Below are 21,275 nucleotides of genomic sequence, written 5' to 3'. Positions count from 1 at the left end.
AGCCGGAGCAAAAAATTGGTTGCAAAGCCTAATTTCAATTACAGAAGAATTTATGATGAGCACATGGCACTTTTCAACATGAAGAAAACAAAGATCAAATTTGATAAACCTATTTATGTAGGGGCTGCGATATTGGAATTGTCCAAATTACATATGTTAACATTGTATTATGATGTGTTGAAACCTTTTTATGGTGATCGTGTAAAATTATTGTACATGGACACGGATAGTTTTATTCTTGATATTCAAACAGAAGATGTTTATCAAGATATTGCACAGTCTGAATTGTTTCAATACTTTGATACCAGTGAACATACAAAGATTCAACCCCACAACAAAAAGGTGCCTGGCAAGTTAAAAGATGAGACATGTGGTGATGTTATTGTGAAATTTGCTGGGTTAAGTGCCAAGATGTACACTTTTGAGACATGTAGTGGCACTGTTGCCAAAAAGGCCAAGGGTATTGGCAAAGTAACTGTTGAAAAAGATCTTCAATTTGAAGATTATGAAAATTGCCTCAAATCCAAGAATTCAATCAAAACATAAGAAAATAGAATTCAGAGTGTGGATCACTTGCTGACTTCAAATATTGTAAGAAAAGTGGCCCTGGACCCACATGATGATAAGAGATGCATTTTATCATGTGGCATACATACTTTACCATGGGGGCATTGTGACTTGATAAGTGGCAAACAATGCCCAATGACAGAGCATGATTTGAAATAAATAAACATGCCCATGAACTTATTTGGGTTCAAAAAACAGGCTATTATGGAGCTTCCAACACCACAAGCCTCTTCTGATATGCTGTCTAAACTGAGTGGCTTGTTAATTATTCATCTGAACAGCATACTTACAGATGTTGATGATGAAACAGGCAAAACATTGTACATATTTAACAATAATTTAAATCATTACCAATTACCTGTAGGTGGGCAATTGCAATTTATTACAACCCCTGAGGGTGATGTCAAGATTTCAGTAGGGAGAAATATTTATAGAATTAAGCACTCAAACATGATTTCTGGCACTGTATATACTGTTTCTGCTGGTGACTGCTTATATATTGAGGTCCCTGGATCATATGACAAGCTTATACCCTTTTTTATAGAATTAAGAATCAGATACTCTATAATAAATAACCACTAAAAGAAAATGCCTAATGATATATTTGGCCATACAAGACATGAAGATCACAGTGATGAGATTTTGATGCTTGATGTCAGAGTCAAGAAATTAAGAAGTGATTTACAAGCTTTACAAACCACACTCAATGCCAGTTTTCAACTAGAAATTACAAATTTACAATCACAATGCATGGACCCTCTTCTTAAAATTGATTCTGAACTCAAAGTGCTGCTTCAGAAATATACTGATTTGGCAACATTAGATAATTTTCAAAGTTTAGAAGAAGCTGTAGCAGCTCTTCAAGCCAAATTTAAGACCCAGGCCACCAACTCTGAGCAATTGAAACAACAATTGGAAGAACAAATAAATAATGTCCAGGCACAGCTCCAAACAATTGTCAAAAGCATAAAATCACAAGAAGATTTTGATCTAGTCATTTCCACTCTAAAAGAACAGATTCAATCACTCCAGATACCTAATCTGGACCCTCTGCACAATGCCATAGCCGAGGTTAAAGAAAAAATTGAGACACTTGAAACTTTTATGAAGAACTTGCCATCTTCTGATGCTTTGAGTGCAATAACTCGGAGTGTAGCAAATATTAAGCTGCAACTTGAAACATATGAAGATTTTGGAAAAATTCAAAGTACCATAACCCATCTTGAAGGTACAATAGCAGCAGTGCAAAGTGATTTGGCAAATGTACAAGAAACTCGCCTGCCTGGGATTGTAGATACACTTGTCAGTGTCCAGCAACAAATCACAAAGCTTGAAAACCTCAACACTGAATCTGAACTATCTCATTTTCATCATTTGATCGATGATATCCAAACAAAACTTGAAATTTTACAACAATCCACACCCTCTCAGGCAGATATAGCCCTGCTCCAAAATGCTATGCAAAATGTGGCTGATGCTTCTGAATTAAACAATGTAAAATTGGCACTTGAATCTTTGCAAAATACAGTATCAAATCTTCCCACATCACAGGAACTTAAAAATATTAAGAGGGCAGTGAATAGGATATTGAAATCAGAAGATATCAAGAATATCCAAGCAGAGATCAAACAACTCACTCAGACAGTGGCCACTCTTCCAACCAATCAACATATTAATGAACTGCATGCCCTGTTTGAGGATATCAGAAGACAGGTCCATGATCTTACTGCTCAAAATTCAAAATTGTCAATTGTTGAAAATTTGCAACAAATTGTAGCTAATATCAAGCAACAGCTAGGGACCATGGAATCCAATCAAGCAAATGCTCTCTCTGTTTTTGCCACCCAGCTTCAAGAGATTGTGCAACAATACAAGAAACTTATTGTGGACATAAAAATCAAGCCAGGCCATGATGATGTTGTTAGGACCATCAATGAGCACCTTGAATCTGTAACAAGCAGATTGCTTACAGCAGAAAAAGAAATAACAGGCATAATCGAGAATCCAAAACATTCAGTAATTCTTGAATTGTACAGCATCCCCAACAAAGAATATGATTCACCATTTACACCAGGTGGCAAAATATATATGCTGTCCCCTGCACAATTTTATTATCAGTTTTTTGTTGGGGGCACATTGAGACCAATCAAGATCAAATATTGGCATCAGCCACAGGCATACCACTACCCTACCTTATCAATAACAAATGCTGAGAACAAAGTGAAAATCACCAGTGTAGAATTGGAGGATTTTACAGATCCCAACACATTAGAAACAGCCTATACTGAAGATGATGGATCTCTGGAATTTAAAATACAAATAGGAGACAAATTATATTTAGAAAATCCTGCAGTATCAGCTGCTGAATACCCCATAGTTGCAATATTCTTGTTTTCATATTATGTCTAGAGAAATTATAGTTGATGAATTACACAGACAAGCCAGGCATAATTTTAAGAGACTCCCAGTAGTCACAAAGGGCATAGATGATTTATGGCAGAGCGACTTGATTGAGTTGTCAAGTGGGCAGTTGAAAAACTTAGACAAAATCAACAAGGGCTACAAGTATCTACTCACTGTAATAGATACATTTTCAAAATTTGCCTGGGCTGTGCCACTCAAATCCAAGACTGGAAAATGTGTTACAGAAGCCATCAGGACAATCATCAATCATTCAGGAAGATCCCCGCGCTATTTGCAAACAGATAATGGCAAAATTCAGTGTTTCAACAATTTATTAAAAGCCAAGCAATAAAACATTACTCGAGTTACAGTGATCTCAAAGCCTCAATTGTAGAGAGATTCAACAGAACCTTAAAAAATCTTATGTATAAACAATTTACACTTCAAGGTAATTATAAATGGCTTACAATCCTACCAGAACTTGTACATAAATATAACAACTCTGTCCATTCCACAATCAACATGAAACCCTCTGAAGTAACTTCATCTGATGAGCAAAATTTGATCAGGACTGTTTATTATCCTAGATACCAGCCAACAACAAGAAAGGCCAAATACAGGGTGGGTGATCAAGTAAGAATCAGCAAATATAAGCACTTATTCATGAGAGGCTTTACAAGAAACTGGAGTACTGAATTATTTACAGTGGTTCAAGTTAAACCTGGGACTCTTAACACATATATAATAAAAGATCATCGAGGAGAAATTCTCAAAGGCAGATTCTATGAACAAGAGCTCAGCAAAACTAAACAGCCTGACACATATCTCATAGAAAAAATCATCCGCAGAAAAGGCAGCAAGTTACTTGTCAAATGGCTGGGTCATCCGGAAAACAGCTGGATCGATGCAGACAAAGTGATAATATGAGCACCTGGGATGTTATAAAAAGGCTGCCAGAACCTGAACAACAGAATAAGAGAAATGGCAACTTGCTGCCTGATAATATTAGGTGTCTTATTGTTGGGCCATCTGCTTGTGGCAAAACTACATTAATGGTTGATAATTTTTTATTGGCACCCAACTGGTTAGACTGGAAAAACAGGCACTTGTATGTTTTCTCTAAGAGCTTGGAACAATTAAAATATCAGCAGCTGATGAAGCTATATGATGGATTGGATATTGCCACTTTTGAATCAGATGTTAAGCCACTTCACGATTGTCTCGATAATTCTGTTGTTGTGTTTGATGACATTATATTGGATAATCAAAACAAGGTTAGAAATTTCTTTACACAGGGCCGACACAAAAACATTGATTGTTTCTACCTGGCACAGACTTTTTCTAAAATTCCGAAGCAGCTGATCCGAGACAACAGCAATTTTATATGCGTGTTTCATCAAGATCATACCAACCTCAAACACATACATGATGAATATGTAGGTGGGGACTTGAGCTACAATGATTTTTCCAAGTTTTGCAGTAGGTGCTGGAACCAGGACAGTTATGGGTTTGTCACTATTGATATGACAAGAACACCCAATAGTGGCAAATACAGAAGTAAAATCAACGATTTTCTAGACGTTGAGACGTATATAAACAACCATGAAACGACCAATCATTGACGATCTTAAGTTAAGAGATTATCTTGTAAAAAGATTCAAGGGATGGAAATCACAGAACCGGGGAATTTATGAACAGCACAAACAAACAGAACAGCCTATTATTGATGCTATTAATAATTTAGGTAAGAATATCAAAACTGTTACAGAGCAAAATCAAGATTTGATCACAGAGCTTGTACCTGTAGCTGCTAGGAACATATTAGATTATCCATTCACCCCACTTTCCAGTATTCATACACCTAGTCCTATTGCTCCTAGAAGAATTGAGGCTAGTCAGGATCCTATTGAATTGGGTCTTCTTGCTCAAAAATATTTAACCACACCTAAAGACAACAAAGATGAGGTGTTTGGTTTATATGCTGACACAGAGCTTGACGGCAGCATCATTCATAGAATTGGCAATTTCAGAGTAACATTTATGGGAGATGATATAATTGTATATTCAGAATCTCGACTTGGAGAAAAAGGTGCTTTTGTTAAGTACACCGGAACACCTGGGTTGTGGGAACTGATGACTAGGAAAAGGCCTGGCAGCTATACAGATCAAGATTATGAGGATTACAAAGAAATATTAATAAAATCAGATGCTCTATACCAGAACAATGATCCCACACAAAAAAGAGTCAAGTCTAGCAGTGGGGCAAAATACAATAATTTAATCAAGCCCATATGGTCACAGATCAAGACTGGCAGTGGAATCAAACAATACAACACACTGCCTAAAGAATTTGTGTGGGTTGATGATGTCAGGAAACTTGTGGATAGGTTATTGGTGATAGCTGGGGAGGAAAATGCTGGGAACCACAATTTTTACAATGAAAAAGTTGGAATTATGGACATGATAAGCACAAAATTGTCAAATTTTATAGTGAATGACCCTAAGGGGATTGGATATCTCATAAAAATTATTAATACTCTACCCCCCAAATTTTGGAATGTTTCTGAGGGTCGGGGCCTGGTGAATGACATTATAAACAAGCTGCCATTTGAACTACACATTCCAGGCTATCAGTATTGTGGTACAGGCACAAAATTGGATCATAGATTAAACAGAGGGGATCCTGGTGTAAATCCTTTAGATGCTGCTTGTAGAGATCATGACATAGCATACAACACACATTCTGATCTTGACAAGAGACATGTTGCAGACAAGAAATTGGAAGAGGCTGCATTTGGTAGATTTGTAAGCAAAGATGCTTCTTTAAGTGAGAGAATATCAGCATTGGGAACCACCATAGCTATGAGCACCAAACAAAAACTGGGGTGGGGGTTGTGAATATGTATATAATAAACCTAGAATGAAGGCCAAGGGTGTTATGTATCAAATACCTTATGCAGGTCTCAAATCTCTTAAAACTATTGACAGTCTTTTAACCAAAAAGCAGCGGAAGAAAAAAAGCTCTTGTCTTGCCAAGGGACATGGTATGAAATTGTTGCTTAGCACCCCCCAATTAAAAAAATTACAGCAATCAAGAAAAAAATTGCATACAGGGGGATTTATATTTACCATCCCTGCCATCTTAGCTGCTCTCGGGGCTGTGGGGAGCTTGGCTGGGGGATCAGCTGCCATAGCAAAAACAGTAATAGATGCCAAGAAAAATAGGGCAGAATTAGATGAGCAGAGGCGCCATAACCTGGCCATGGAGAAAAAAGGCAAAGGTGTTAAGAGAGCCATGAATAAGTTTAAAAAAAACAAGAGCCGCTTACAAACCAAGATATTGAAGCTTTAATCAAGCCACTGGGCATCAAAAATTTTAGAGGTGTGTACATGTCTGATTCTTTACCGGAACAACCACTCAACAAAGAGTGTGGCATTGTTAATTTGGATGAGTACAAAAATCAGGGCACTCACTGGATTTGTTATCTTAAATATTTAAACGACGAGGCATTTGTGTTTGATTCATTTGGAGGTGTTCCACCTGAAAATTTAGTACAATATCTAAAATCAGCTAATCTTTATTACAATAATGCCCGTGTTCAAAACTTTAAAGATGTTAATTGCGGACATTTGTGTTTATCTGTTCTCAGATATATGTCTCAAATAAATAAACCATCAATTGAAAATTTTCAAAAGGCCTTGTGGTATCTGAAACATCATGGGGGTATTCCATCTCACCAGCCAAAATTCAATATTGAAACTCAAATTGCATGATGACATTGTGTATCCCAAAACAATAGCTCTCAGAGCATTTTACGGCATGTACCTAATCCCTAATATTACGCACCACAACAATACAATTGCAGTAGGGGATCAAAAAATTGTCATCACTCCAGGGCAATATAATCTATCCACTCTAAATGCTCAGTTACCCAGAGGTGTAGTGTTAAGTCAAAATTCTGTCACTCACAGAGTAGAGATTGTATCTGCTACAGAAACAGTGGATCTGGGTACTATAGGAGAGCTGTTAGGCTTTGAGAACAACACAAAACTTGAACCAGCCATCAAACACACTGCTATGAATATACCTAAATTCTTAGCCATAGAGACTCTGAATATTCACTGTAATGTTGCTGAGGGTATGATCACCAAATCAAATGGCATAGGCACTCACAAACAAACTGGCATCATTGCAACATTCAAACCTAATTCCGAATTCATGGAGCCCATCATCTACAATCCATCCCCAACATTATATTTTCCTGTGTGCCATAATAGAATAGATTACATTGAATTGATGGTCACTAATGAAAAAGAAGAATTAGTTGATTTTGCTGGAGCCACAACAACTGCAATCATAGAGATTAACATTTAAATAAAAATACATACAATGGAAAATATTGAGAGTTATGAGCTACAATCATTCCCCCCAAACAGGAGGACATTTGCAAATTTAAATCAACCCAACACAGAGATTGAGGTTGATCTTGATGTAGGGGATGGCTTTATACACCCCCACAGAGCAGATCTATACATCAAATTTGATGTTGTAAAGCTCGATGGAACAGATTATCCGGCAAATTCAAACATAAGATTGGTAGACAATTTTGTGCCGCATCTGTTCTCTGAAATTGAGATCAGAAAGCATGGCGTTGTTATAAACAGAGTGGATTATCCCGGCATTACCTCCACAGCTTTGGCCACACTAAAATTATCCAAAACCGAGGCTTCTTACTACAGAATCGGTGGATTTGAGGCTGGTGATAAAATATTAACCAAGAGCCACACAGTGCTGTTCCCCATGCGCCTATTGCCAGGATTCTTCTCGGATTACAAAGATATTATGTGGAAGGGCGGGTTAAGAATCACATTTAGAAGAGCTGCCAATGATAACAATGCTTTGATGAGGTACAGCACATTAAACCCTACAGGGGAAGCTCTGCCTAATACCTTACCAGATGCAGGCAAGTGCCTTATTCAGACTATGGAGCTAAGAATCCCTGTTGTTGAGTATGAAGCCAGTTATGCTCTTAAACACAAAGCAGATATAGTAAAAAATCCACAGATTCCTCTGCAATTTTATACATATCAATGTGTACAGAAGCCCGCATCTGGGTCTTATTATGAGTTTGATGCCACAAATTCATTCTCCAGCATTCAATATGACATGCCTGATTTTGTGGTGGTACTGTTTCAGACTGGAAGACACAATAATCAGGAAAAAAATTCAAGTAAATTTGATAACTGCAACATCAAGAACATATATCTTAAAAATGGCAGAAATGAGGTATTCCCTAGAGAAAATTACAATTTAGACATGTCCAAGGATGATTTTCTTAAATTATATGAGGCATTTTCGGCTTTCAAGCGTGTCACTACTGGCAGTACTGATATGTATTACACACCAGATGAATTCAAAACACAGAGACCCATGTTTGTAATCAACACTTCAAAAAGAAAACAAGTTGTGGTTAATGACAGGACAAACATTAAAATTATCTGTGAATTCCAGGAGGCATTACCAGATGACACCATATGTAGTGTCATTCTCATAGGGGAAAAATCATATGTTTATGACGTAAGAAATGAGCGGGTCACGGAGCAATTCTAGAAGAGCTCTGCATATTGCATTGTTTTAATAATAGATAAACAAATTGAATGGTATCCAGTTGAACTTAAACCGGAAGTGAACCGGAAGTGGACCGGAAGTGGACCGGAAGTGGACCGGAAGTGGACCGGAAGTGGACCGGAAGTGAACCGGAAGTGGACCGGAAGTGGACCGGAAGTAGACCGGAAGTAGACCGGAAGTAGACCGGAAGTGGACCGGAAGTGGACCGGAAGTAAATATGCGTGGGTGGGTGTGGGTGGGTGTAGGTGTATATAGGTGGGTATAGCCTAGTTTTAAGTATGGCCCAAGAGGGGCATATTTTTGACAGGTTTATGGACAACAATCTCACAGAAGTGCCTTTTGTAAGTATAGACAAATCAATCTGAGGGGGGTTCGTACTTTCTCATGGAATCCATGAGGGCATTTTTTACAAAAATCTTGGATTAGACAAGATTCCACACTTGAGCAAAAAGCTCATATGGGCATGTTGAGCCTGTTTTAAGTGTAGCCAAATCTGCTTGAGGGGGTTCGTACTTTCTCGTCCTCATCCTATATACTTTTATACTACTTGTGTGTGTGTGCACATTATAGAATCATACATTAAAACGCCCTTGAATATAGTTGAACGATTTGAACCGTTGGCAAGAGAACGGTCTCTTCTTAATCTTTCTTTTCTTCTCTTCTCTCCAGGAGAAAAATGTTCCCGATGACTTCTTCGTGATTCATTTGCCTGCGATCTTTCTCCCTTCCCAGACATCCCCCGTCGCATCGTATCTTTTAATTCCTCTGGATTCCTTCCCAGAGGCTCTTTTTGAGACGACGTCTTCATCCTGAATAATGCCGGAGTCGCATCCGTAAAAATCAAGGATTAGTGCCTTCGCTGAGCGAGCTGAGATTTCTTCTATCGCGGTTCAAGTCCCACTCCAGCCAATCCTTTGGGCAATAATTCCTTCTTCCGGGGATTTCACCCTTTTAAGTTGGGTATTACCATATGAAACAGAGCATAAGACATCGGTTAATGGCTGGTTACCAGAAAAATATTCATCCTCTTCTTTCAGAAGAATGGTGTCTGTTTTCCTTCTTCTCATCTCATGATTTGACTTTTGTTACTACACCATATTCCTTGATGTGGAGCTGTGTATATAAAGATTCTACCTACACTACCTGCTCCAGACTTTGGTTAACATTTCACCCAAAAACCAAATTGCTTCATGTGGCTTATTTAAGTCAAATCACCAGGGAGCTTGATTATCCTAATATAGGATGCACATAGCTTTGGTTGAGTGTTTAGCGTGGTTGCATATGTTCAGGATAACATTAAGTTGTTCGACTGCTCGAAACTGGGCTTCAAACAAGAAAACGCCATTAAGAAAATCTGTTTGCCTCCGCGACCTCATACGCTGTGAAAGAGTGTGCGGTGAGATATTGTGCACGTTGCTTATACTATGTACAGGGTGTACAGGATTTTAAAATCACTTGAAGGAGCAGGTAGAATCCGGTCATTGTTTCTTGCTTCCATGTACTCTCGTGTTGTTCTTTATCATAGATCACGTGAGCCTTGTGAGGCAGCACTTTTGTAAACATTACGTCAGTTCAATAAAAACACAAACTGTGGTTTGCTTTGCAGAAAAAAATCATAGTTATCGTCTAATGTAACTTCCGTCGTATGTAGTGCAGTAAAAACGCGTACTGGTTGAAGTTAAGTGGACCATTCCGAGGAAAATTATTGGAGCAAGGAGGTTCATAGCGTGTTAGACTTAAACTTGCCCAGGTAAGAAAATAGATCGGGCTAGAGGAACTTCTGGTCAGCTCGTGCCCAACTGAATTCGTGCCGCCATTGGCACTATCAGCGCACTTGGCACGAGGTGGAGTACCGACTCAATAGCCCTCAAGCCAATAATGGTAATCATGTGGAAGTTTAATAATGTTTATTAGTGTGTTGGAAGAAAATGTATTTAATTTGTCTTTATAATACAATTATCCAACCATTCTTTGCATGTTTATTTTTATTATATAGCATTGTACAACACCGAATGGTTCACCGTGTACACCCTGTACATCGAGACCCGAGACGATCGCCGGTATCAGTGGCGGAGTGGTCAGCATAACGTACTGTCTAGTGCGAAGTCGCAGGTTCGAGTATTACTGTGTTTGTCCAACACCATTTCACCACCTTATCATTAATCTGCATTCATCTTCGCGTTAACAGGAAAAATGAAAAACCAACGTAAAATGGTCAAACTTGAAGCAAGAAGCGATGTCGAACGATTAGGGGGTCGCTTACAACTTGAGGCGAGAACAAAACAGTTGACCTCTGCACATGAGACGAGACGAGGATCTGCCAAGTTTTATTTTATATCGACAACATTGCTGCATTTACTCTTAATATAATTAGTTTATATTCAGCAACTGGTAAGAGTCAATTAGACTTAGTGAAAGAGCTTGCAATTGTTTTACACATATTTACAGTCACAACCATTAGCGAAAATAAAACTTCGCAATTATATCAAAGTACTTTACGATGTCCTCTGTCGATATTTCTGTTGTGCATCAGCCATAGTGACCCTGCTCTAGAATCTGAACAGTACTTGTACAGAGAAATGCGAAGATTAGTATGAGAGGTACGATTGGAAGAGTGCTATTCAGAACAAGTATCCATTATCAAAATACAGGTCTCCACAATGTAATGCTTTGCTGCTCTGTGTTGAAGATGGTGTGAGGAATGTGCATGAACCCCCACCAAATATTCTTGAATCAAAACAGCATGTTGACATCACTAAATGGCTTAGGAAGTGTTCGGAACGGCCAATCAGATGAACATGATCTTGAAATCTGTCCGCGCTGCTGGAGGCCGAGAATAACGCTGGCCGTACCATACATTGCACCTGTATCTTACAACACTTGCAATGTTGCTTAACATTGATTGATTGAAGCAACATTGCAAGTGTTGTAAGATACAGCTGAAATGTATGGTACGGCCAGCGTTATTCTCGGCCTCCACCAGCGCGGGCAGATTTCAAGATCATGTTCATCTGATTGGCCGTTCCGAGTGTCTGCTGTGACGCGTATAGATGCGGGACCAATCACGTCGCCTACTTTCTCCAGTGACGTAGCAGTCTAGGCAAAGGGTGATGTTCACACCGAAAACTACAACGGCTCTGGTACAGTATATTACGCACTAAAAAAATGCTAATCTAAGCCAGAAATATCCCAGTGGTTACAAAATATCACACTCATTTCTCGATTGTATCGTCAATGCTTCTTCCTTGATGAAAGCTCCAACATTGTATTTCATACGCCTTGCAATCTCGCCACGCACATAAATCTTCCCACTCCACCATGACATGATCGACCGTATTAAGGCTTTCCCCAAGGGAGCAGATGTAAAGAATAGTCTCCGGAGAACCGCATGAGACCGCCGACGTACGATTGGCTAAATTAAGATACTTGAGACGGGCACAGATGCCGGGAATCGTTTCGAACGACCGATTTCTACTTCAATTACTGGCTTCCTATAGCAGATTCAGGCTCATCTTGCTTCACGTATCAGGAACACTGCATGCCGGGATAAGACGAAAAAAGATTGTCCTCTGCTTCCTGTAAGCACATAGATTCTTTGAGGTCCGTTACTTTCTTTTGGCGCCTTTCTTTTTCTTCCCAAATTGAATACTGATAGAATTACACAAGTTACCAAGATATAGCCACCACTTTAAATACAACCTGAAAATATTTGAAGATTGATCAACTGAAAATGTGAAACGTATATGTATAACATTTGATGTTCATTTTTTCCATTTTATTTAATAATAATAACTGAATAAGGCTTAGCGGTGAACGATGAAACTCGCTGAAGTACACAGACTCCTCTCAGGTACAGGGGTTGTGTTAGGCAACAATATCTCACGGTACAGAGGAATAAAACCACATTACTGCCGTAGATAGAATGAAAGGATTTATTATTTATTTATTACAATTATAATGCAAATATACTTCGAACGAATGTGAGGATTTCGTCTTATCGGTGTCTTGGCTCAACTATAACACATAACCTCAATGCTTAGCTATCGGCACACCTATGATTGCATAAGCCTAGCTTGCGCCCCGAACTACCATACCAAGATGTATGTACAATACCGAGCAGTTCTTTTGAGTTTAAATTCTGTCGACGATCTGCGGCGAATGTTCATTTCTCATGCGAAATCACAAAAACATGCTAGAAACAAAAAAAAACATCTACACAAGTTTATATTCCAAATTCACACTGTGCATTTTCTAAAATATAAAGATACATTAAATTACTCAAAATAGACATGAAATGAAATAAATATTAAACAAGAGATATACATTAAAAACAAAGGTGCAATTTACATGTAATAACACAAAAGTTGCACTTTCTTTCACAAAAGAATATATCAGTGACATATTTTCAAGTGGTGACGTAGCCATTTCGTAACATTTCTGGCTGTTACGCATGGGCAGCTTGGAAGCGAGTCGTAATTCACGAAGCCACCAGTCAAAATACGAGCAGCTGACGTCATCTTAACGCAGCGCTTATCGCTAACACTCTTTCTTCCGCTCTGCACTGTTGGTAGGCTTGCTGTACAAACTAGCACAGTCAGCTGCAGATGTTTCAATTTCAATTTGCCAGTTGTTAAAATCATATACCAGTGACTTGTCTGGAAATCGTTCAGGGGAGTTACATACTCCAACTATTTCAATTTTATTTAAAATTTGGAAAATATACTACTAACTAGATAATAAATAAGCAATGGCAAATATAACCCTCTGCCCACGAAGTGAGTTGGTATCATTGTATGACGTCTTGCCTCATTTTGATTGGCTAGCATGCTCAGAGCCAGGAGGAAGAATCAAGCCTGCTCAGTCGGGAGGCATCCGTTAAGGGGGAAAGAGTGGAGTGACTCTTACTGTACACGTGAATGGTGAGTGTGGCTATCCGATGGGAGATGTAAGTAGATTGGGGTTCCTTCTAATTCTTTAGTTAGATATTTATTTATTTGTTCAATATTAGATTTGTTAATTTCAATGGATAATTAGATTATTATTAGAATCAGTATCCAGGAACCTAATCTATAATTCTCAGTCGTATGGCCGCGTGCACTACTCACGTATTGTCCCCCAATTATTAATCTATTAAGTATTAGGATATTAATTTATTTGAATTTGATATAAAAAGAAAAGGAAATATAAACTATTTGTTTATTAGAATTCTATATTCTGGCATTGTTAAAAATAAAATTGGAAAGATCTAAGTTCTGGTTTGAATTCGTAAAAATAATTTCCTAGAAGAATGGACTGGGACAACAGCTTACTTTCACTGGTACTCTGTATACAGTAGATCCTGTTTTCATGCAGTTGAGTTTGAGCGTGACTACAATGAGATGGGCCTTTTTTTACAGCTAAGTTGCACAAAATAGACCAAGTCGGGCTCGTGAGATTTTCCGAGACTTGACGAGACCGCGACAGATCCGTATAGAAAAGATCCGATGAAATGTGTTACACTGTACAGTGGCATAGACAATACAACGTAGGTAACACGCACCCAAAGTGTTTTTATATCCTGATGTTATACTAATTCTCCTCAAATAAAAAAATTAGGGTACATTGCAAAATGTCCAGCAGGCACATGGATTGGGGTTAGCTTAACTATAAAAGGGTTTTCAGTGTACAGAATATGGATCTACTACATTCCTACTGCATTTATTAAAAATATTAAATACTACCTAAATAACAAAATTAATGGAAGTCTTAACTTTCCAAACGCACGATGAAGGCGTAGCATTCACTATGTATATTGATTGATTGATTTGTTGTACTTTATTTCGCTTTTTGTGCCACTTTTGGCTAATTTGCGAAGATAGGGATGAGTGATGATATGATTAAATTGAATGGACACTCACAAATATCCATGCCCAGACCGGGATTCGAAGTTTCGAACCCGGAACCCCTGGCGTCATAGCGTGATGTGCTTACCAATCCGCCACTGGGGTTGTCATTCACTTTGTATAATATGATTTGTTTCTTAAATACGAAAAGTTTGCACTACTCTGGGAGTTTGTAAAGAAAGTTAGGTGCAACACTGTAACCATAAAACTAATAATGTTTTTTTCTAAATTACTGACTTTGAAAAAAAATGGTAGAAAACTAGACAAAAACTAACTAACTAACTCTCTAACCTTCTTAAACCCTATCCTGAACATGATCTATATAATCCCTACCGATTTCCTTTAGGTCCATCCCATCTTCGTCTTGACCTTCCTACATGATCTATATAATCCCTACCGATTTCCTTTAGGTCCATCCCATCTTCGTCTTGACCTTCCTACAGGTTTATCATCAGGTTTCCCAACAACAATCCTATAAACTCTTCTTTCCTCTCCCATTCGTATCAAATGGGCTGCCCACCTAAGTCTTCTTGATTTAATCATTCTAATATTATCTGGACATGAATACAAATTATGTAGTTCTAAATTAAGTAACCTTCTCCACTCACCTGTCTGCTCATCTCTTTTAGGTCAAAGTATTTTCCTAAGGATCTTATTTTCAAATACTCTCAATTTATGTTCCTCTTTCAATGTAAGGGACCAAGTTTCGCATCCATATAATAATACAGGCAAAATTACTGTTTTGTATATTTTAACTTTTAGTTTCTTAGATATTAAAAGAGAAGATAAAAGTTTATGAAGAGGAAAGTAACATGCATTCCCTGAATTAAGCCTGATTTTTATTTCCTCATTAATATAATTTTCATTTGTTAGTATTACTCCTAAGTACTTGAATTTGGATACTGGTTCAAACGAGTTGTTATCATTAATTAGATTTTGATTATTACCTAACACTTGATTTCGGCCTGTAAGCATATATTTAGTTTTCTCTTTGCTAACTTCCCAACCTATATCTTTAGCTGCTTTGAAAAATATTTTAGCATTATTCTTAATTGTATTTATATCATCCCCTAATAAGTCTACATCATCTGCATATGCTAACAACTGAGTCCTTCGTTAGTTTCTTTTATCTTCCTAACAGTATATTCTAAGGCAAAATTAAAGAGCAATGGAGATAATGCATCTCCTAGACAAAAAATACATTCCCCTAAAAAATCAGCGCGTCGTTACAGGCATCAGAAGCCCTATGTAAAATATTGAATATGACAACATCTAAAGTTTAAAAATAAATACCAAATTCTGTGCATATCATGTATTGGTTACACTATTGTAGATACTTGACTATGGTCATGTATTAGTATTAAGAATTATATTTTTGACGAAAGGTTTGGAACAACATATTTATGGGTATTTTGGAAATTTATGGATGATGTGGCGTTACCAGGGAACCGTCGTTTTTGGTGTAGAACAAAAAGTTTATCATTTTAAGTAATATCAAGAAAATGGGACACTTTGGTGCGAAGCTTGCGTAAGCATGCCTTACTACTTCAAATTTAAGCGCGAACACCACCAACCCAGGATCTGAAGTAATCTGACAGTATGTAGAATTATATAAATTTGGAGAATTGCACGAAATTTTGAAAAGAAATACAGAAAAAATTGAGATTTTCTAGTTTTACCAGGGAATTATGCCTACAGAGACAACAGTCTCAACATTAGAGGTACTATCTTGAGTTGTTGAATCACGATCTTACTACTTTGCGGGAGACCCTTCAATTTCAGACAATCATAATTAATCCTACTCTTTGCAAATAGCTACAATGTGCCAGAAAAGCGGCATTGGATAAGATAAATATAATAAACATTAGGAGAAAAATGGTACACTTCCAACTGACTCTATCGTGTGTAAACCGAACTTGATCCTCATGGAATTTTAATGGGAATGTATCCCAGAGTATGCGGATTTTTTGTACGATGGAACTTCGCCACGGAACATATGAAAAGGTGAACTTTGTTAAGACGCAGCCTTATGTCTCATTAAATTTGCTTCACTAATCTGAACAGCGCTGTAATTAAAAGAGATAAAATTTCATAGCGTTCCAGCTTCGCTGTCCAAGGGACATATATTTCATTCTCGGCAGAGCTGGAGTTAAATTTCAAAGTTGAAGTCACGGAGCAAGTACATTCAACTTGACCATGCTCGTTATCTGACGAGGGGTACTCGTTAAGGTGGTTCATTTGGTTTTTGGGTGACGGGATTGCATTGTGAGCTTACATTGTGTTAGATATGCAGCAACAACATTTTCTCATTCAATGTTCTTTTTCAGATTCAGTTATCATATTTTCAAATTTGTAAATTGCATGAACTCCTGGAAAAAAGTTGTTTTGTTGTGTTCAAATCAATTCCTAAAATTTCGTTTATTTTACCTCATGCCTATAATCCATGAGCTCTAACGATAAACTCTTCCCGCTAAGAAATAATGCATAGAGAGCCCGTGATTCAAACAGCGAGTCAGATTCAGTTATGTCTTAACTAAAACTCAATATGCTGACCAAGGCACAATTTATTTTATTTAAAACATAAGCAAAACGTTACGTTTCAACCTTCTAGCAAGGTCTTCTACAGACTCTGTACCAAATACAAATGAAATAAGGTACAAAACAGGAAGATATACACACACACACACACACACACACACTCACACATACATACACACACACACAAATCACTCTCCTCCAGACACAAGATTATTAGAAAGTTGTTTATCTGGAACGTTCCTTTCCAGGTGTTCCAGCAGGTAGCCTTCTCCTGTCAACTGTAGTGTCACCTGACAGGCGATTTAGATAAACATTTCCTTTCATCTGGCAAGTGGTTGCACTCCTTATCTCACGCTCTATTTCCTTATCCTTTTTTCTTCATTCCTCTTCCATTTTATCTCCTCCTTCGCTCTTGTCCTTTCCACTCTTTCTAACACCTTCTTCCATTCTTTGTTTATCTTCAGTCTCCCATTCAAGTTCATTGTGTCTTCTTCTCCTTTCTTCTCTATTTCCTTGGCCTCCTTCCATTTTCTCACTAGTACTTTCTTCTCCCTTCCTATCTGCTTAACCTCATCCCACTCTATGTCATGTCCTGTTTGTCTAGTGTGCTTAAACACGTTTAATGGAGTTATGTCTGGTTATGTTTTCTTTTATTCCGAAAGACACGGAGGATGGGATGGGGCGTATGGATTACCCCATTATATCTTTCTTTCGATTAGGTTAATTGGTAGTCAGGTTAAAATAATGGGTGTGATATTAGGTTTAGTTCATTATTCGGTCATGTCAGAGAACCAGTTGTTTTGCTTCGCAACGTGATCATCATCACATTATTTAGGTTAGCAGATCTGTGCTGTCAGCACACAAAAACAGCCCAGGACTTGTCACATACATATATACATAATACCGGCCTTCGTGTGGTGTTGGTTATTGAATTGTGTCACGAAGCCACGAATTCAAATATGGCGCAGAGCATAGATGTGTCTTTGTGTTTAACTTCTAATCTACTGTTCAACCAGTGGCGGCTCGTGGTTCAGAATGTTGGTGGTGGCAGCAAATAAATATATAAAAAATATTTATATAACTTTAAATTGAATATATTTATAATGTAATTATATTTATTTATAATTTTATAGGTGAGTGACACGTGGCACTTTCGAGGAGTACAAATAATAATCATCATACAAAATTTGAAGTTTACATTTATTCGGCAGCAATATTATGCAGAATTGTGTCTTTTTGTGATTACATAAGAAGTACTTTAATGTTCTTATCCCACTTTAAACTGCAGGTCCAGTCCCGATTAGTCTTTCTGTACATAAAGTGGATTAAAAAGAACAACAAATCAAATCAAATTGTTACAAGTTTAAAGCATAATTGAAATGAGGTTAAGATTCTCCCGGAAAATAAAATATTTATCTTTGCTTAACGTGGGCATTTTGTCTGTTGCTCACAGGACAGTGATAACTTGGCTGCTGTTCGAACGCTGCTGTTCTCTAACGGTGTATGAAATAATTAGCAATCAAGCGTTTGTTGTTGGTCCGTCCTCTTCTTCCCTCACCATCCGAAACGGGTCGCCTGACCTTGGGGTGTTGTAAACCCATTGCAACGACCAAGTTGACTGAAGCAGGGGATAGGAAGAACAGCGTTGAACTTCGCTCCAATACTCCTCGCTGTAGAGATCAGGGCGTTGCTCCGGCTTTGCAACGCGTACCTGTGCGTCTACTCATACACTGTGAAATCTCGCAGGTTGCCTCCCTTTTTTTAACAGACAATAATGCAATTTGCTTTATGAAGCAAAGAAGGGCAAAATTGTTTGTTTATGTTCAATATATTTAATAGGAAAACAAATTAAAAAAATATATTAACAAAAAGTATGAAATCATGTTGTAAAATATCCGGTCGTTGTGCAACACTGCAACAATATCAGTAACCGCCCCTGTGTTCAACTGTCCACTACATTGTCGAGGTTAGTTGGTTTGGTCACAGAGTGCATTGTGTACTACACTACTTGTGAACTCGTTTCGAGAGTTGGACATGTGATGGTGGTTTGTAATGCTTACTGTTTCATCTATTTTAGACTAACCGAAATTCATTCTCATCGCCGCGATTAACTTAAATAGGTAGAAAAGATACGCGAAGTAACCAGATACATTAGAATGCAATTTAGAGATTGACACAGAGGATAATGAAAATCACGTATGGCAAGTAAAATTAAAATAAATAGCTCGTCATTTCATATACACGTATATCGCGCACATATACACAGACACATACAGGCACAGATTGGTTGATTGATTGAATTGGCGTTGTCACTCGACTTTATGCACAGTAAGGATAATAGGGACTGAACCTACAGTTTAAAGTGGAATCCGAGCAGGTGCCTCCACCGGTATCGAATCCGGGATCTTTTGATTACAAGGCGACGACGCTACCACTGCACCATTGGGGAAACCCTGCATGTATATGTACAGACGCGCTCAAACGTAGAGAGAGAGGTGAGGGGATGACAGTACACTCTGTCCCAGGAATCTCTGGAGCAAGTGAACGAAAATTAGTCCTCTGCGCACATACTGACTCGAGATGGTTTGACCAATTAACGCGTGAGAGGCGACGTGAGTACATAGAGGGGCAAACGTAGCTGCAGCTCCCAGCTGGTTGCAGCTTCGTGCCCTACTTTGTTCCGCCCACCCACTTCCTCCCCTTCTCTACCATTTTCCGGGGTATAGACATAGTGTAGTTCAAATACCGATGCATTTTAATGCGACCTGTACCTTAATAAACCATTCAGCCCAATTGTTTATAAAAGCATATAGTTTTTCTTCGACTGTGTATAGGTATAGTTTGTGCTTTTAAGCCGATTCTCAGCAACATACACAATATACACAACCATACATTTTTGAATCCTTGTCCTTAGGTTCAAAACTTGCAGTACTTGAAGTTCTGTGGATGCTAGTTTAGGCAATAGACACGTACTTCTTCAAATTATAACTTAACGCCCATTTCCTTTTAGATATATATATAGGTTTATTCATATTATATTTACAGAAGTTAATTCTTGGAGGAAATCTACATTTCGGTGTACCCTGTCCCCCTTCCCGAAGAGAGTGTGTAGACTCGCGTAGCCACTGGCTCCACGAGTAAAAAAAAATATATAACCCTCAGTACCAAAAAAGGTGGCTGAAGGTATGTGTGTTGTGTACCCGGTTTCCCATATGAAATGAACTATTGGAATAATGTGAAAAGAGCAAGTGTGTGTATTAAAAGAAAGTAAGTTAACATCCCCGTCGGTTCACATAGTAAGGAAAGAAAGCTCCCCCAGCCGCTCCCCTCAGAGAAAAAGATACCTCTTACATTGCTGTACTCCGCCAAATATCTGAGGCCCACTGCTCCCCTGCCCTTTCTATTTATAGGCCCCGCTAATGACCTAAATCGTTACTGGAAACTTACCGCTCCCCAACGGCGAAGCACTCAAACGTACAGGAATACATGGACATACACAATTTAGAACAAAAAAGGATCCAGTAATGATCGCATCATTACAACTGCAACCAAGCACGTTATCAGTGGAGAAAATCAAGCAAGTTATTGATCAAGACTATATTTGTAAGTTTCAATTCCATTTATTCAACCTAGAACATCTTACTTCACTTAATGCAGGACGTTTATTTGGCAAGGAATAGAGCAATTTGCCAGCAAGGAAACAATAACTGCGATTTTATTCTCTTTCCTTAAAATATATTACCTCATGTGACTCGCTCCTAACCTCCATTCCATACATCAAATCTCTCTTTACAAAGGCGGAAGTTAGTCAGGGTTTATGTGGTGAATTGCAATGCGAGAGGCTTTCTTCCTGAAAGAATCGTTTCGGATATTTCCGCAGCGAAATCATTTGGTCGCCGAGCTTTTCGTTCCGTCTGAAATATTTGACAGGTTCAGAAGCTAGGCATCATTTTTGCTTCGGCTCGTTTCAGTTCTGAAGTTTCATTTTGCCTGTGACGTATAGCTTACAAGTAAAAAAGTGAACAGTTTTCTATTGGCATCAAGCAGTGATGAGCTAAATGATCTGAATGATCAGAGATAATGGAGACGTGATGATGTGTTCTCCATCACATGGTATCATCTCCGGACATCTGATGTAAAGGATGAACTTTTCGGAAGATGCTCAAGTGGCAGTCTCTCTCTTGAAGGAATTCCATTGCTTCAGGCTGAGAAGAACTTACCTGGGTGTTCACCAGTTTTATGTTATTCTGTCTTGT

Source organism: Lepisma saccharinum, chromosome 1 (genome assembly GCF_977018435.1).
Source record: "Lepisma saccharinum chromosome 1, izLepSacc3.1, whole genome shotgun sequence".
In the NCBI taxonomy this organism is placed as follows: Eukaryota; Metazoa; Arthropoda; class Insecta; order Zygentoma; family Lepismatidae; genus Lepisma; species Lepisma saccharinum.
The sequence above is the reverse complement of the archived record's forward strand: the minus strand, read 5'-3'. Positions refer to the sequence as shown.